General features: G+C 44.1%; 1 protein-coding gene across 4 annotated transcripts in view; it reads left to right on the forward strand.

Annotated features, from left to right (window-relative positions):
* Window positions 1-7996: 7996 nt before the first annotated feature.
* The window catches only part of LOC119655574 (POU domain, class 6, transcription factor 2), a 189092-nt gene continuing 178162 nt past the window's right edge, over window positions 7997-18926 (forward strand). For all 4 annotated transcript variants that reach the window (XM_038061502.1, XM_038061505.1, XM_038061504.1 and 1 more), the window contains exon 1: window positions 7997-10538. The gene's annotated coding sequence lies outside the window, so the exon portion shown is untranslated. The remainder of the gene's footprint in view (window positions 10539-18926) is intronic.

Genomic DNA, 18926 nt, shown 5'->3' on the forward strand with positions numbered 1-18926 from the left:
ACGGGATGGCGGGGTTGATCTTAATTTGGTCACAGCGTCTCAGAGGAAGCGCAAAGGCCCAGCGGTAGAAAAGGCCAACCACATAGGAACACAAGATCGCTGGTGAATCTCAAATTCTCCCCGTATACAAGCTCGGCGGAGCTGCCGGCAAACTCTTAACGATGGACTGTACGTAGACCAAGTCGGACAAAAGGCAGGACTTGCGACGACGAAAAAGGATCGTGTGCTACTATAGCGGTCTTCAGTGTCCTATGCTTGCGTTCCAGCATCCCATGGGATTGCGGGTGGTACGCAGTCGCCCGGTAGCGTTTGAAGCCCAGGAGTTTAACCAACTCGGAGAATAGGGTAGACTCTAACTGGATTTCCTAGTCAGTACTGATTTCGGCTGTAACTCCTAAGCGTGGGATCCATTCATGATAAGGTGCCTTGGCGCACGATTTTGCGGAAATGTCGTCCAGAAATATTGCTTCAGGCCATCGCCTAACCTATCGATGATTGCGCAAGAGGCCAATGATGTTGATGGGGATCGTATGAACACGAATTGTAATGAGTTTACTTCTTCCTGTATGTGCTTGGCGACTTTACACTTATGGCACGCGATGCACTCTCTGGCTCAGGAGTTAACATCCTTATTCATTGATAGCCAGACATATTTATTAGTCACAAGCCGATTCGTTGTCCGAATGCCTAGGTGCACAAGATCGTGTACTGCATGCAACACTTCCTTACGAAAAGTGGTCGGAATATATAATCTAAATCAGTTTTCAAAGGTCACGTATTTTGGAGGTTGAACCGAAAATAGGAAACTCCCGAAATTTATATTTGGAGTTGTCCCTGAGACTCTGAAGCACTGCGTCATCCTTCTGTGTCTCGGCGATTGTCGAAATATTGACCGTGGTAGGGATTTTAACTTCTGAAACGCATGACAAACTGTCTGCAGCTACATTGTCCTTGCCGAACACGTGCTGTATGTACTGGCATATGAAGTTTAAGTGCCGAATTTGGGGAGGGGACACTTTGTCGGGCTTTCGCTTAAAAGTGAAGATAACAGGCTTGTGGCCCGTAAACACTGTGAATGGCCTGCCTTGTAGGAAGTATCGGAAGTATTTTATTGCCATGTACACTACTAATAGTTCACGATCGTAAGTACTGTAGTTCAGTTGAGCTGAATTCAATTTGTTGGAAAAGAAGCTGCCAAATTTGGTTCACCTTTTGCTGAAGGGCAGCACCTACTGGGCTGGGAGTGACTGACGTCAGAGCAGGTGGCAAGTTCTCTTGAAGACCTGACCAAAGTTACGGGATCTATAAGAAACATATTCTGCAGATCCACTAGTAATCCATAGTGCCCTAGAAAGTCTGCGCCCAATATGAGACTGCTGATGTTCGCTGCGACAAAACGCTATGAGCACGTTCGCCACAGTCCCAGTCTTACGTCTATTTGCCTGTAGCCGTAAGTTTATATGTTTGCGGAGTTTGCCGCCGCTAATTTGAGTTGCTGCGGATTCAGTTTGTGAACTGAGACGTCTACGCCTATGTCGACCAGGTAATGGCGCTTGCTCAAGTAAACATATATTGTTAGGGGGCGTGGTGCTGCATTCTGGGTAGCCGCCGCCAGAGCCCCACGAGTTTAGTTTTTTGAAGATGTGAATGTGCACGGGCTAGTACACTTCTTTGCTTGTCGGCAAAGATGCAGTGATATCAGCCGTTTGCAGGATTCGCTAAGGTCCCCGACGCGCTACTACCATATCGCCCATTTAGGTTGGAGGACCGCGAACAAGTTCGGGACCTACCTCCCGAACGCGAAGCTCTGACCGTTGCTACCAACTTAGAGACGGTAGCCGCGAGGGTTACCACCGCCTGCTGATGCTCGGAAATTTGGCCCGTGACATTCCACGAGAGTTCACTGACCACAGGGTGCGCATGCATGTCTCAGAATTTTTATATTTGCTCCCTCCGGTCTCTGCTGGACCCTTTTCCGCGTTGCTGTGGAAATCATTGCGTCGGCGGACGCAAATTCAGTTGAGCCACAGCCGTGTTCCGTTCCGGTGGGTCGTCGCTTTTCTCCGCTCTCCCGGAATCGCGGTTAGGATGCCCCCAGTTGGAGGCGCAATTTGCGTTGGCGGGCGTTATGGCGGACGCCACAAGGATCGACCACGTACTTATCGGTCTCGACGGGGAGACTCGTCATGGACTTGCTAGGGGAGTGCTCGCACGTCCGCTGGAAGAAGCAGTCAGCCCTTGGGAGTTTAACGTGAGTACCTGCCATGGGGACTTAATCCCACGGTCTTCTTAAGTACAAAGTACACTAGGTGTACACGCGCCCGGTGCTCGAGGCAGTTTCCCGAGACACAACTCGAAAAATCGAAGAGCTGAAATCGATGGTGACGACATCGGCCGACGCGGCTACCAAGCTCGCTACGACGGTAGGTACTACCCTTATCGGCCTCCACAATTTGTTGGTACCATCGGAAATACGGCGACTAAATGTACCACCGGATGTACTTTTAGCGCAATAAAAAACTAGCCTCGCTGGGTGCCTCAGCGACGGTTATCCGAAGCACAGTATTACGTCGCCTTACAATCGTCGACCTCCTAAGCAGACGTTGCTTCCTGGTCAATACGGGCACTGAGGTATCGGTTCTCCTTGTACCCCTTCCGAACACTTTTATTCCGCAAAACGTTTAACGGTCATCTGCCATCAGCACCTGTAGCTATAGGCAGGTGGACGTGAGTCTCGGACTCCGCCGAACGTTTTCGTGGCGCTTCATTTTAACGGGCATCAGCATCCCCATATTAGACACAGACTTCCTGTGTCACAATGGGTTACTGGTTGACTTGCGGAACAGGACATTGATAGACCCCACAACCTCATTACAAACGTCAGGGAAAATTTTTACCTGCTGAGATGACACTCTCTCGATAATTTTCGAGAACGTTGCCGACCATCTCAGTCGCTGCTGCGAAGAGGCTGTTCGAAAATTTGATGAAACAAGGTATCTGCAGACCATCAAACAGTTGTTGGTCCTCTCTGCTTCATATGGTCCCTAAGCCAAACGGCGGATGGCGGCTATGTAGAGATTATGGGTGTCTGAATGCTCAGACAGTTCCAGACAGATATCTAATACCACTCATCCATGATTTCGCGAACTCACTAACGAATTGGGATGCTTTTATGATCTTGGATATAGCAAAGGTGTACCACCAAATCCTTGTAGCTTCCGAAGACATTCTGGAAACTACCATTTGCACACCTTTTAGACTATTCGAGTTCACTAGGATGACTTTCGGATTGTGCAAAGCTACGCAGACTTTCCATAGGTTCATCCACTCGATTTTACAAAACTTAAACTTTTGTTTCGTATGTATGGATGATGTTTTGGTCGCTCTCGCTTCCGAATCAGACCACTTGGAACATCTAGAGTGCATTTTTTAACGTTTTCTTGAGGCCGGACTTGTCCTAAACGATGAGGAATGCAGGTTCTTTGAGAGGCAGGTAAAATTTCTCGACCACTTAGTTACCCCTGACAGTATCTAACCTGATGGAGATAAGATTGAGTCGATAAAGAGTTCTGCCCTACCAACCACGGTAAAGGATTTGCGAAGGTTCGTGGGCATGTTAAACTTCTATCGTCGTTTCCTGCCTAAGGCCGCTAATCACCGTGCAATCCTGAACGCCTACTTGTCTGGGTCCAACAATAAAGACTCCCGAGAGGTTATGTAGTTTGCTGAGACCATCCATGCGTTTTGAGATAGTCAAACAACAGATTGATGATGCAACACTGCTCGCATTTCCTCGTCGATGCCTCAGGTACAGCGGTAGGTGCCGCTCTTCCCCAACGGGTGAATCAAATCTGGCAACCGTTGAGCTTCTTTTTAAAACAGCTCAACGCAATTACCTCGCTATAAAATACGTGTACCTCGCTATAAAATACTTCCATTTCTCCCTTGAGGGCAGGCCGTTCACCGTGTTCACAAACCACAAAGCCTTAGACAAAAGCCCGACAAAACGTCCCATCATCATCAACTTCGGCACTTGAGTTACATCAGCCAGTTTACTTCTGATGTTGGATATCGTGTCTGGAAAATAAAATGTTGGTGCAGACAATTTGTCTCGAATCTCGAAGCTCACAATCCGCGGTTAATTATATGGCAATCGTGAGGCACAAAAAGACAAGGCGGAGCTTCAGAACCTGAAGGCAAACTCCAAATACAAATTCAAAGAGTTTCCTATTTTGGGCTCAAACTCTTACTTATTCTGCAGGACCTCAAATAAGGGACCCATACCATTCATTCCGGACGATTTTCGCAGGGAAGTATTCCACACGATCTTGCGCACCCAGGCATTAGTACGACGAACCGGCTAATCACTGAAAAATATTTCTAGCCGTCCATGAACAAGGACGTAAATTCTTGGGTCAGACAGTGCATCGTGTGCCAGAAGTGCAAAATCAACAAGCACTTTCCAAAGAAAGTATATGTATTTCTTTGTTCAATCAAGCGCCTACACGCCGTCCCTCTCGACATCATCGGCCCCCCAACAGGTTTACGCGGTGGCCTGAAGTAATACCTCTCTCTGACATTACGGCCCAATCATGGGTCGAGGCCCTCTGTCGAGAGTGAATTCCGCGCTTTGGTGTTCCAGCCGTCATCATGACGGACCAGGGAATGCAATTCGAATATACTCTTTTCGCGGAGACAAAACGGCATAGGACCACTGCATACAGTCCAATGGTATGCTGGAACGTTGGCTCCGAACACTGAAGGCCGCCTTAAGCGTTCGCGACGATCCGTCGTGGGTGGTCGCACTTCTTGTCTTTCATTCTCCTCGGCCTCGATACAACCCATCGAGAGGAGTTTACGGCCGACCCCGCGGAGGTGGTTTACGGAGAGAATCTACGCCTCTGGAATGCTGCTTCTACTTGGGGACGCAGTTTCTAAGCTGTGACCCAATCCATCTTCCCGATACGAGACAACGGAGGTCAACACCCCCAGGGACCTCGGGACATTCTGGTGGACGCTTTTGCAGAAGTTGAATTTGGTGGATTTACGCTCAGTTTTGGGTTTTGAACGAGGTAGGTCCGCTTTAAATTCAACCGGGGGGTGGTGAGCGTCAGTGTTGACATACGGGGATGTGCAAGGAAATAAAGTGAGATGGCGCTCGGGGAGGTTGGAAAGGAAAAGATCGAGAGTGCGGCCCAAGGAATTTTGATGGTATTGAAATTCAGGGCAGAGCAAGTGTTCATAAAGGAAGAAAGTAGAGAGCCCGGCATCCTCAGATCTCAGACGAAGACACCTTGGCAAGGTTTTCTTCAATGAAGAATCTGCACACTCTCTGCCTCTTGAGAATGTTCTCAGATTCGCTAAAGCCTGCGAACACCGTAGGCGGGAAGCCATTGAATAGGCAACTTACGGGGATAGTACATACAATGGGCCTAATAATGGCCTGAGTGCTCGGAGCTGCGGCTCCCCCCATTTAACTAAATTAACTAACTTGTTTATCTCTTCGCTGATCTTAACATTTTATTTTTGTTTTACGGAGGATAGTACAAAGTACGTTACCTCACCTCCTGCCCCCTTAGCTGGGCTTGGGACCAGCATGCTATGTAAATAACATGGCAGAGTTGGAGTTCCAATAGGCATCTTCCACTAATTCAAGTATCCGAACCAAACGAATGTTGGGCAGTGAACTTAGACCTAGAACCCACGTTGGGCGCCATTTGTGTATTTAAGGGGCACTTTCCAATCTGAAGGCCTGAGGGTGCAAAAGTAGACCTCGCTTCACAATATATCGAAAATAGGAGAAGCATCGATTAAGGATGCGATTCGTCGTACATTTCCCCCTCCCCCCGCCCTCATCGCGACACTTAGGTAATAGTTTTGCGCGCGCGGTTGAGCTGTCATTTTCTCGTAATTTTCATTTCCACGTTCAACTCTCTTGTGTTTGTTTTTTTAAGTTTCCAGGCATCGGTTAAAGGACACCACACCTTCAGTTTTGTAAAATAGCATGTGAGAGATCGAGGTGGAAGGAAAATCTCTCGCATTCGCGAGACTGGCTAGCAAAGAGGCAAGCAAGCGCTTGTTGAAGGAACCTTTACGTCCAATTTTGCGAATTTTCTATTTTTTAGGTTGTGGGAAGGCTCATCCCTCTTGGTTGTCTCTGGCCAATCAGAATCGTCTTTTGACCATCGCCTAGTCGCCTTTTGTCATTACAGAGCGATTTTTTGTTGGCGATAATCTCTTAACGCTGCCAGTTTCCACAGTTTTCCACAGCCCCCGTTTTTAATAGAACCGTTCAGGACAAGTTCGATACAACTGCTTCCTTGTTGCGTTGCATATACTCCGTAACTCATAGGTTGTTCCCGGAAAAGAAACTTTTGTTGCATAACCAGGAAGTAATGAATGGAGCTGGTGAAGGAGGATCACAATTTTCCAGGTCAGGTTTTCGGATTCAAACTTATGATAGCAAAGTTTTTTGAGGATCACAACAGAAATCCTTTTGAAATATTCAAGTTTGAGTATATTTTTAGGAGATTTTCAATTCATAAAAGTGTCCTTAGCCTTCCGTTTTCCACTCAAATATAATATCTTTTTCAAAGAGAGAAAGTATCACAATCTTATTCGCTTAATTTTTGTATAAAATTTTTAAAAAAGCTAGAAAAGGGGAAGGACAAATACTTCCCTAATTTCTGATTATCATCGGACCCTTTGGTATTAAAAGAACTTGTGTGAAAGCAAATGCATTCAATTTCCCAATCTATTCAGCTCTATGTCACCATTGCACCCGCACATAACGCACTGCAACGAGACAATTCAACTCCTCCAAATAGTTCCGGCCAGCGCTGACTTTCTCAGCCCGCAATAGCCCACCCGAGCGACACAAACTTGGCCCACTTCCCACAAGAAAATGTTCCTCTTCAACAAGTTGTTTTTCCTCGTCTTCGGTTTTTCTTATTTGGGTTTTCCTCACCATAAGTTCCGTGGCAAGATTTGCGTTGTTTTTGCACTCGCGATTGTGTGAGCCAGGAATGCACGTCTTCGAGGAGAATCGAATGCAGGTAATGCCCAAGATGTACCCTGGACAGGTAGAAATGTGTAAAAATTGTAACAAAAGATACTTTTATCTGAGTCACCATCTACCCTTTTGAATAGTTAAGGGTTCGTATTGGGTTTGTAGTCAATTCGGCCGCCCGCATCCTGACGGCATGATCCAAGAATGCAGTCGTCGGCGTCATCATCTTGGTGCACGCGAGATTACTTACGTGCGCATTTAATTATATGCAATTAGACAACCCCTCGCCCCTTGCAATTTATGCCCGCCCCGCATCTGCTCTAACTTTCAAATACAAGCAAACCTGAGAGGTCAACTCTCCGGTGTTGGGTTGCGTTTTCCATGCACCAATAAAATTGTTGGCAAGCTAATTTTGCGATTCCGTTGGTATTGGTTTCGAGGAGCACCAGCTCTGGAGCAATTGGGGCTGAGTGGAGCCGGTTGGGGTAGCGTGTGCGCTTGGCTAAGTGAAAATTGTGTGGGTGGAGAGCTGAGACCAAGAGCCTCCGCTAGTGCTATGTTTAACACATAAAGGGGCCCCACCTGGAGACCATGTCTCGTTACTGTCTAGAGAGGCTAGGATTGGGGGATTGGGGCCAAGCATCGAGCGAGGAACGCGGAATTCGGCTCGAAATTCGAGTGCGGAGAGAGCGAAGTGCTGCCTGCGCGAATGGGGGGTCTATGTTTAGCTTTCGAGAGCAGGATTTCCTTCACATAGCAGAACTTGATTCTCGACTCGGACTCCTCCGCGGAGACTACCATTTGGCGGGAGAGAAAATCAAGGGGGAGCCATCATATTTATGTAAACTAGAAGTTGCTGTTGTTATTCTATCTTCGCGCTACTTGACTCCTTTTCGAGCTGACGTGATGCACCACGTCTTATGCACTTACAAGACGATTTAAATGTCGTTGCCGCCGTAATTGCAGTTTACGCGCAGTCGAGGGAGCGAGATAGTCGTCGATATTGTCCGCCACGCCGCATGTGTGTACTTAATTTGTTCGTAGTTTACAGAAACGGGTACAGGAACAGCAGGAAGGAACAAGGATGTTATTGTTGTTGCGTCCCCTTTGATTATTATTGTTTCATCGCTACCTTTTTCGGGGTTGACGGGGTTGCAAATGAGGGTGATGGGGTGTCGTGCCCCGCCAGCGGCCGGTCATAAGACGAATAATTCCATGCTTCGTGTTTTTTGATTCAGTTTACGACGCCAAGTCACATTGAACGGATGTCGGTGGAAGCTGGACGCCATCTAGGCGGTCACTATTTGGTCATATGCGTGTGTGTCTCCTTTGTGCTTGGTATTTTTGTGCAGTACTGTAGTGTAGCGACGAGGGTTAATTATCATTAATGTTAATAGGAGTGTAATTAATGATAACACGGTCGATCACTGACACTATTGTCTCCGTCAATTGGTTCGAATTATTCAAAGTAGTAGCGCGAGAAGGAAGACGGGCGGTTATCCCTGAGTTGATGTCTTAGCGCTCCAGACCAAGTTCGTTTTGTTGGCAACCTAATAAGTAACTGTCGTTGCTCTGCATGAGCTAATTTAGCGGGAATTTTAATTGCTCTTAATTGCTGGCATCTTCGAAACCAAACAAGGACTGCTGCTGGTTGATGTGTCTTTAAGCGGTTTGTTATGACAACACTGGCTTCTTGGAAAAGGCGGTCCAAATTGCGAACTGTTGTGTGGAGCGTGTACGCCAAATGATTGAGTTCGGTCCAGTTTGTGGCCGTCTGAATTCGCGCGGAAATTGTCAACCCCATCTGTGAGTGTTTGTGTTTAACGGATTCTATCACGTGGCTAGTCCGAGACTCCCGCAACCCTAAAATAGGGCTGAAAAACAGGAAATGGATACAAGTTGGGGACAACAGAACTTTTCGATTTTAAGCCATGCAAGCATAGCTAAATGGTTTGATTAGTGCCTGAAAAGTCGTCCATAGTAAGTTCTCCCGGGGACTCAAAACTAGTCGCAGTTCAATGCATTTACGATTGCTGTGTACCTTTAATGTGCCACGGAGTTCACACACATTTCTTGAAAGAACACATTAACATCTTCCTTAGAAACCTACCGGCGATTAACCTCATTCCCTCCTGCCCAAACCTTCGCAATAAGTTCAAGTTATTATTGTCTGTGACTATACCTTCGCTCCACATTATCCAACCGTCGTCGTCGCCGTTGCAGAGAAAGTTCCTTAGCATTCGGTGCTATGCGAGAGGGATGAAGACCCCCGCCCCACGGCCTTTCTTCACCTACTGGCAGTTTGTAAGTCTTTTTGCGGCTTACTGAAGTGCCTCCTCGACTCCATTCCATGCGAACGCCTCTTTCACCAGACGACGTACTTAGGAGGCAGCAGTCGGCCCTACCAGGCAGTGGTGGCTGCAAGGCTAATAATCGTCGTCACTTTTACTTGAACGGCTGACTCAAGGGGAAAGCTCATAACACTTGAACGGTTACGTTTCACCCCCCGTCACTCCACCATCGCACCTTGTTCGCTACCCTTGCATAGTACATCCAAGACAGACTATTCCGTGCCGCACTCAACGCCAATAAGACGAAAAGTTTTCCGCTTTTTTCTTTGAGATGGTCAGCATTTTTTCATGAATGAAAAGCTTCGAGTTATGATGCCGACAGCAGATGCGAGATGTTACTAGCACTGAACACACGTGACTACGTTGATTCCGATAACGATGACGACGACGTGTTACCTGTGGAAGTGTGTGACCCACCTGTGCTCCGCTCGGCGTGCTGCTGTCTGAGGCAACGACATCGCTGGCTTTTAACTTTTCACAGCTACGCCAGCCGCGATAGCTTCACCAGCAGCAGCAGCAACAACAACACCATTCTCGGCAGAACCTTCAGCAACATTTGCGACAGTGCCAGCAACAGAAGGAGCTCCTCAAACACAGGAAGCATCACTATCACGTGCTGCGTCTGAGACAAGGAATTTTTTTTTGTTGTGCTTTTCTGTTTTTGTTTAAGACATCTCGTGCGACCTTGACGTTGTGGAGTGGATGTGGTGTCAGACCCCCTCGCCAACATTCCATAGATGATCCCATTTCCGGGTGTTTTGATGTGAAAACGGTGAAAGCTTGCAAGGAAAAAGGCAAAATACGAGAACGGTATAAAAAGGACAAGTACGAGGAGCATCCTAAATGTGTAAAAATGTGAATAGTCAGAAAGGAAAGTGTGAGAACTTCAAAGATTTGTTTTTGTCCTTTGCAGAGCGGAAGGAAAATTGTTTTCATTGGAAAATTATCTGAAGGAAAATAATGTGGGGCGAATTTTGTGGAAATTTGTGAATGTTTAGATTTGCCTTGATCGTAACAATTAATACGAAAAAAAGTTGATTAAACCGTTTTGTGTGAAAATTGGATAATTTGGTGCTAATAATATTAGAAAAACAGATAACTGAGAATTCAAGGGAGGTGGGATTTACTCACATCAATCCATACCAGTTTGGCCTACAGCTGGAACAAGGATAATATTGGTAAGTTAATACGATAATTATAAATGTCAATTGTATCTATAAATAATAAAAAAACCTAGCTCTTCTTACTAAAATTTATAAAAAAAAAATATTTAGAAAAGGACCACAGATACGTTGTTTTTACAGAATAAGCTGGAATAAAAGAGTTCTCTCTGGCCATATATATTTTGACCCAGACCTGCAAACACACTGAGAACATTGAGTTAGTTCCGTCGGAGTTCCTCCAGTTGGAAATCATTGGTTGATGCATTTTTACTATAATATCTGCAGATATTTAAATTTTTCCGGTAGTACCAGACTCCCCCTTTATACATTCACAGAGATACTTCTTTTCGATTTCCATATCACTGTTGCTTTTGCTGGGTTAAAGTAATTCTATGTAGTATCTTAGTAGTTCCAGAAGCAGATCTTCCCGCAAATAACTATGATTTTACTATCGTAAAACGTATTACAAAAAAAAACTTGTGTCAAATCTCCCGGTGGTTCTCTAAGGATTTTTTTCATGACGGCAGACTTCAACGTCAAAGGTTAACTCTGAAGAAAAGCAGCTTAAGAGGTGGAAGAAGAAAAAGCAAGCATAATAACTGGTGAAGCCCTAACTCTTGTTAATGAAGTGGCTAGTCACTGCAATATACGGAAATGGACTCCCAAGAAACAAGGCCGCTGGGCTTGACGGTCTATCCGTGAAATTGTTTATGGTAGCTCTGGCTTTGTATGCAGAGTTGTTTCTTCCGCTCATCCGTAATCCGGGGAATATGAGTGGAAAAAGGGAGCGATCATCAAAGTCCCGAAGATGATAACCAATTTTAACAATTCTCCCTCTTCTTTTTCTTCAGCTTTTATCCCTTTCAAAAGCGGGGTCGGCTCGTCGTGATCAATTTTCCCATTTGGCCAAAAACCCTATCAAGCGGATCAAAGTACCGCTGTATCGGCTATCCTTTTGGTAATTTGCCATCGACGTTCAGTCTAATCTTGGCAAGTGAATTTTCGGTATTGCGAATTACATGACCACACCATCAACTCTATATCGATTGAAGCTACACCAATAGTCCAACGCGAAATATTCGTCTCCATTACCGCAAGACGCCGTTCATTGTCTTCTATAGTTGGTCAACACTCAGAACCATAGAGGGCGGCAGGACGGACGACATTGCGAGAAATTTTAGATTTGAGACGTTCGCTGATACGTCGACCACAAAGAACATCAGTTGTGGAACGCCACTTCATCCAAGTTGTGTTAATGCGTGAAGCAATTTCATAACGAAGTACTCCATTGGCTGATAGCGTTGACCCGATATATTTAAATCGCTCAGTTATGGGCAAGTAACTGCCGTTGATAGTGATTGTGCCTGTTTCATGAGGATCGGTCACCAAAAATTCAATTTTATTCAGATTCAATCTGAGACCGTGTTGCATGAGGCGATCATTCAATTTTTGGACAAGTTGCTCGAGATCATTTTTGCTATCAGATGCTAAGAAAACATCATTTGCATAAAGCAGTGTGTAGGGCGCTGGACGTTGGATATCCCGTGTGACGGTGTCCATAACAAGGACAAAGAGGAGTGGTGAGAGGGCACTTCCTTGATGAATACCAACAGAGACACGGAGCGGTTTTGATACACCCCCCATACTTCGAACTTTACTTTTTGGATCGTGGTAGAGCAATTGAACCCAACGCACGAGTTCTTCTGGCACTAAGTGCATACCCAATGACACATAGTAAAGCACTTTCTCTAGATCCAGAAATACAATGTGAAGAGGACGATGCTTCTCACGGTATTTCTTCATGAGTAACCCCCCAGCATGTATTGTGTCAGTAATTCCGCAGTTCTAGAAAAATCCGCCTTGATTCGCGGTTATTTCAACGATGTCACGAATACGGTTGTCAAGAATGCGTTCAAAAATCTTCATGGTATGGGAAAGTAACCGGATCGGACGGTAATTCTGGTGGACTACCTATCTTTTTTCATATTAGAAATGTGACAATTTCTGGCCAGTCAGATGGTGTACCACCTCTCTGAATAACCAAATTAAAGAATTTACTGAGCCATAGTAGTCCTAGCTCTTCGCTTTGCAGAGCTCAGATGCGATATCGTCAGGTCCTGCGACTTTCCCCGATTTCATTCGTTTTGTTGCCTCCTCGACTTCAGTTGCGCTGACTGGCAGAATGTTCCAAATTTCGGCAATAATTCTAGAAGTGGAGGATAAACGAATTCTTCAGTTGAAATCTGCTCGAAATATTCTCGCCATCTATCCGTCGCGACTCGACGGTTGGTAAGGTTCTTGTTGTAAATGCAACAGAAGTGTTCGATATCCCGTATGCGTTCGTGTCGACTTTTGGTAAGGTTTCAGCTTACAAAGACTGTTCCGCTCGAAACGTCTCACCATAGGGTCAAAGCTCTTACTGTACAAGACTATTATCTTGCCAGTCCTCATGTATTCCTCGGAAATTTGGGTTCTTAGCAAGAAAAATTGCGAACTCTTGGTCGCATTGGAGAGAAGAATCTTCCGAAGAATTTTTGGCCCCCTACATGAGGATGGACGATTCCGTAGCCTACACAATGACGAAATCTATGAGCGATACAACGACCGTTCGGTTGTGGATAAAATCCGGCTCAATAGGTTACGGTGGGCGGGTCACTTAATCCATATGGATGAGGATGATCCCACCCGGAAGGTCTATAAGGGCAATATCTATGGTAGAAAAAGAAGACGAGGCAGACCCTGCCTAAGATGGAACGATGGCGTAGGTCAGGACGCCAGACAGCTTTTAGGGATATCGAATTGGTGGACCTCGGCGCAAAACCGTGATGTCTGAAGGTCCTTATTAAGGCAGGCCTAGACCGGATACCGGTTGTTGCCCCGTTGATGATGATGATGATACAGATCTCTTCGTAATGCCGAGTGTCTAGTTTATCGTAAATATATCTTTGTAATGGACCGCTCGGGTGACAGCGATCGCTTTCTTTGCTTGCCGGTTGGCATTCTTATAAATTTGCCAATTGGCAAGCGTTTTATCGCGGAGAAACTTGTGGTAGAGACTTTTGTTTTCACGGACCCTCATTTCAATATCGTCATTCCAAGTATCTTGGTTGATGTACCGCTTACCCGGCTTGGTGACCCCGAGAGTTGTAGAGGCCGCTTTGTGGATCGTGTCTTTCATTTGGTCCCACGATCCTTCCAGATTCGTAATCATTTCTTCTATCTTCTCACGAAATCGAAACCATTTAATGCGCGACGGGCCAGCGCGTTCCTCACGCTGTTTTATTGGTGGTTTAATTCGTAGGACGGCAATCAATGGCCGATGTTGAGATGCGATGGTTTCAAAGGGAACTCATCAGTACAAGGTCACTGGTGTCCGCAAAATAGATTATACACTCGCCACCCTCATTACGTGCGCCAAACCCTTTTCCCCCATGGCACCTGTTACCGTCCGCCTTGCCGCCTTTTCATCCACATGAGCATTAATGTCCCCGGCAATTATAATATATTCGTCAGCAGGCACGTTACAAGTCTTTTCATCGAGAAGCCAGCAGGTATCTTCCACGGCACCAGATCGACTTGTCTGTGGAATAGTGCGATCAGCTGATATAATGGTGAGCTTCACCCAATCAACAAATCGTTCGACTTCTTTAATGGAATCAGGGAAACCCTCTGAGATGGCAATGCCAACACCCTATTAAGAGAAGTTTATAGCCATTTTTACCGCGTTCGCGTTCTGAGTCGCAGCTTTTGCACCAGACCATTAGGCTTCTTGCAGAGCGCAGATATCAATGCGCTTTTTTGGAAGGGTTCTTGCCAGTTCCTCGGTCTTTCCAGTTAGGGTGCCAATATTTAGCGTGCAGATACTTATTTGTTTTGGTTTAAGATAATTACTGAAATTACTCGGTAACGTATTAAAGTACATTTTGAAAGCTTAATATGCTCTTTGTCAATTTCGAAAAGGTTTTCAATATCTCAGTTTAATTATGCTGTGTTTCCAGCGATTAATTATTTGAAATAATAAAAAACATCAACCTGTTGAGGTGTTACTCCATCTTGCATACAAATTTTCGATATTGGAACCGGTTGTTGGAGAATTTCCCGTAGTTTGGTAATGTTTTATTTTGGTACTATTCGACATTACCTGTACAATTTTTATCAGTCATGATAGGCAAGTATTTACCATATAACCGTTTCTGACCATTATTTTAAGCCCTTGTTTAGGTCGCTGCATTGGCCTTATTGTCTTCGAATCCATTCCCACTCATCTATTTTTCCGATTTTGTGTTGTAAACAGTTCAATTAGTAATTCATCTTCAAAAAAAGAGGCGAACTTTACACATTTTAAGGGCTACTTACTTTCATCAGTACTTTAACTTCTAAATTATTGACAAAGAAATATGGGTTTAAATAATGATTCGTTAACAATCGTTTCCAAATTTTTTCGAGATGAAAATCTTCAAAACACTAACCTCAGGGTTCAGGTACGCTAAAAGTGTGGGTTGATTTTTGTTCATTAAAACCACCTCTCGTCAAGCTAAGTCTGAAATATTGCCAACCAGCATCTTCTCTTAGATATTTCAGTTTGGCATTTGTGGTCAACCTCAATACCTTGATTGACATTGCTATGGGAGTTCCTATTCCTCAAAAGTTTAAGTCCAAACAAAATGTATCCTTTAGGTTCGTCAGTCATTGGGCTTTACTAATTTTAGTCGTGTTGTCATACTTCCGCCATCTGTAAATTTCTGGGCCTTCTTTATTCTCTTGCGAACGTAATCGTTAACTGTCTTAATTTCATGCTTTTTGATGATTCACGAATCATCTGCGGCCGCAGCTCGTTGTGCAGTTCCTTATTTCGAATGTACCAGGAAGCGTCTACTATAGAAATATCGAACAACTTTGAAGTTACTTTCCTTGACAGCCCTAGGCCTGTATGCTGTTCATTCTTATGGCTTTCAGGATTTGCTTGAAAATGAGTAGCTTGCTGTCAACGGTGCGCTGGTAGTTCCTTGTTAATAGCCAGCACATCTGGCTGTACCTGGGGCTGTTTCCCATCCTAAAAAATGGAAGAATTAAATACTTTTTTAGGATAGGAAGCATACCGTGAATTTCTAATTCAGAATATGCTTCTTCGTATTTTACTCTTAATAGACATACGGATTCATAAGATTTTAGGATCTTAAAGATTTTTCCTGGCAGGCTTCTAGGCACTTTGCATAGATTCGTGAATCTGTACACCTTTTGAATTGTGCAATTATTTTCAAGAAAGCAAAATTTGTGAGTTAGTAAAAGCTCCTCTACACAAAGGAAAATCATCTCGGCCATCAATGCGCTCAAAAGGGGTAAGGCCATTGCCATAGCTCCGGCTGTCTCGGCACAGCTGATTCTTCCGCGCATGCGGAAATCCTGTGAAGATCTTTCTCAATGAGTGGAAGAAGGGGCTGGTCCTTAAGATTGCTAAGAAGGGCACCCGTCTTGAAAACGACATTTGAAGGAGTATCAGGGTGCTTACTGCCGTCGCAAAAATATACCTAAAATAATTCTGGAACGCATCAAAACATCTCAAAAGTTTCATCGACAGAGATCAGCTGGTTTTCGTTATAGATCCTCCAACTTTGACCAAATCAGCTTTTTGGAACGGGGCGCGACATTTAGCTCTTCGTTTCAGAAGCTCCTCATTGCATAAACAGAGAGTGTACTTAGCGTGCTTTATGCAGGATGAACATTCTGTAGAAACTAATTACTATTATCAGAACAACATACAGCGGTGAAAAATGTCACGTACAGTATCGAGGTAAAATCTCAGAGGAATTTGAGGCCGAAAGCGGAGTTCGTCGAGTTGCATCTTGTCACCGATATTAATTCTTCGTGTTATCAATGACTTTCATTACGCTGCCTTGTCCCCAGAACTATAACATCTTTCCTCAAACACCTCAACTGGTTTGGTGGTGGCAGCACCGAGGTTGATGTCATCCTACGCATTAAAAGTCTTAGAACCTCATTTATCGTTTTGCCTTAAATATGGAAATGCTGATGTCTCAACACCAACATCAAATTGAGTTTGTTCCGAGCAAATGTTCTCTCCGTGCTATTATATGGGAGTAACACATGGAATGTTGTTGCACTGTCACTCAGAAACTCCAATCCGATGTTATCACCTGACTCCGCCGTGTCATCGCTGTGCTCAGACCTGGGAAAACTTGGAGTGATGACCTAAGCTAGTGTACGAGTCTGTCTACCGGTAAACGTGTTAATTAGGGGGCGGGAGGGGCACTGGGTAGGTCACACTTTGAGAAAAGGTCAACCTACAAGGGAGCTTTCGTTATCAGAGTAGCTAACGAGTGGGTCGGCCTAGAATCACATGGCGCGGACAGTAGAGAAGAAGTGTAAATCCGTCTAATTTCAATAATACCCGTAATCTCAAAGATGCAGTTTCAACGTTTTTTTTCTTCAATACCCAATTAAGCTTAGGGAAACTCCTTATTCATCCAGTTTCTGAATGAATTGAAGCATATCCTCTGTACGATAAGATTGTCTAGACTCGATTTTGTTTGGGATACGAGGGATCCTAAGTCCACATCAATTTGATGTTGGACCGGACCAAATGGAGACCAGCTTACTGCCACTTTTTTTTGGTCCACGGCCCCTCGTTTTGGTCATAGCACCCTGATATCCTAAACAAAAATCGAACTTTGGGGGTTATATAAAGAAGCGCTTTCCACCTGTTGCCACTTTCGTTCACGCTGCTCCCAGGATAGAGGTGAGGCAGCATCTGATAAACTAACTCTATCTTGGACGAAATCGTCAGTCTTTCTTTCTTTATGTAAAAGTTTGTTCCTTAATATAGGATTTGACATGGCCACGCTTTGACTCAATAGCTGCCCTGGCACAATTTTAATGCATCTATCTATGATCTCCTTCATTACATCATCATTTTCCTGTATATTTGTAAGGTTACTCTCCACAACGCTTAGGGTAGGATCCGAAGAATTCCGAACTTTTGATTTTAGGTGGTCCCAATGACCCATGTTGAGAGAGTTATTGGCCAAGATAAAATCGGGAAATATAATATTTTTTTATGTTCGGTGCTCCTTCGTGTATAGAGGTAGTGGTCAGTGAAAACACCCGATTTCCAATAATAAAAGGACCAAAGGACCTTCTATGTAGATATGTACAGAGTGAACAAAAAGTAACGTATCATGTGTTTTTTTAATATTTACCAAAATGTAAAAATTATTGAATTAGTTTGCATTTTTTCATTAGTCCTTAGGCATTAATATATAATTCACCGCCTTGGAAACCTATCACAACTTTTAATAATGTGGTCGAAACCAATTTGATCCCACTCATTTCATAGCTGTTTAATTAAGGACACCGGTTCCCTGAGCCTCCTTTAGTAGTGCCCAAATTTCCGATGAAATTAAGACTGGGTTTTTTTCTGGTAAATACCATTCATCTTGTACAGAAATGGGAGATAATCCTTTCCGATATTGGTATCGATTGTTAGCGAGCTTCCTCTGTAACGATCCGGTGGATTTCGTTGTTGTTTTCTGAAGTTGTAACCTATGTCGGTCATCCCAAACGCTCGGCATTACTGGTTTATATATTACTAGGTTTAAAGTTGCTGAACCATTTGCAAATCACTGTTCTTTAGGGGGTAGATTCAACGAAAAATTCTTCAATACGTTCGTTCGTTTGGACAGTATCTTCTTCTATTATTTGTCTTATTTCTTTACCCTTATGTATCTTTGCTTGGGCGGCGACAAAACGTACCTTTCTGAAAAATTCATAGGCCGCAAAAAAGTTTTTTTGCACTAGGCCGGAAGAATATACTGCGGTATCTCTTCCCTTGTGACTTGATTTGAATTTGAATAATAGTGACACAATCGTATATCTTCAATTAAGATTGAAGTTAAAGTTTAACAAGTCGGAATACCGGAAGCTCGTGCTTCGGGTATAAAGGTTTTGTGTTCATCTTTTCTAAGAAATTTCAACGCACTTTTTTCTACCCCTATACAGCTACAAAACTACGAGACATACGTACATATTACAGCCGTAGATATTACGCTCACCCTAAACAAACAAACTGCCTATTTTCGAATACTGTACACATATATGCACGTATATAAATTGATCGTACCCATATTTCCGATTTACTTCTTATATCTATTTGAATTAGGCACTACCCGCAAAGTTCATTAGCACGCATATACTATATACCTACATACACACATGTCTCGTTGGAATAATTGATATTTATATACAAATGATTAAAGAACTAAAACAAAATAATTCTTTTCCACCCAATTTATAGGAACTTACTTCGTTGTGGTATGGACGAATTGATATGTGATGATGACGTCATGCAGGATGTAGAGTGCACGAAATTCACAAAAAATTATAAAG

The sequence above is a fragment of the Hermetia illucens genome, chromosome 4, assembly GCF_905115235.1.
Source record: "Hermetia illucens chromosome 4, iHerIll2.2.curated.20191125, whole genome shotgun sequence".
Classification (NCBI taxonomy): Eukaryota; Metazoa; Arthropoda; class Insecta; order Diptera; family Stratiomyidae; genus Hermetia; species Hermetia illucens.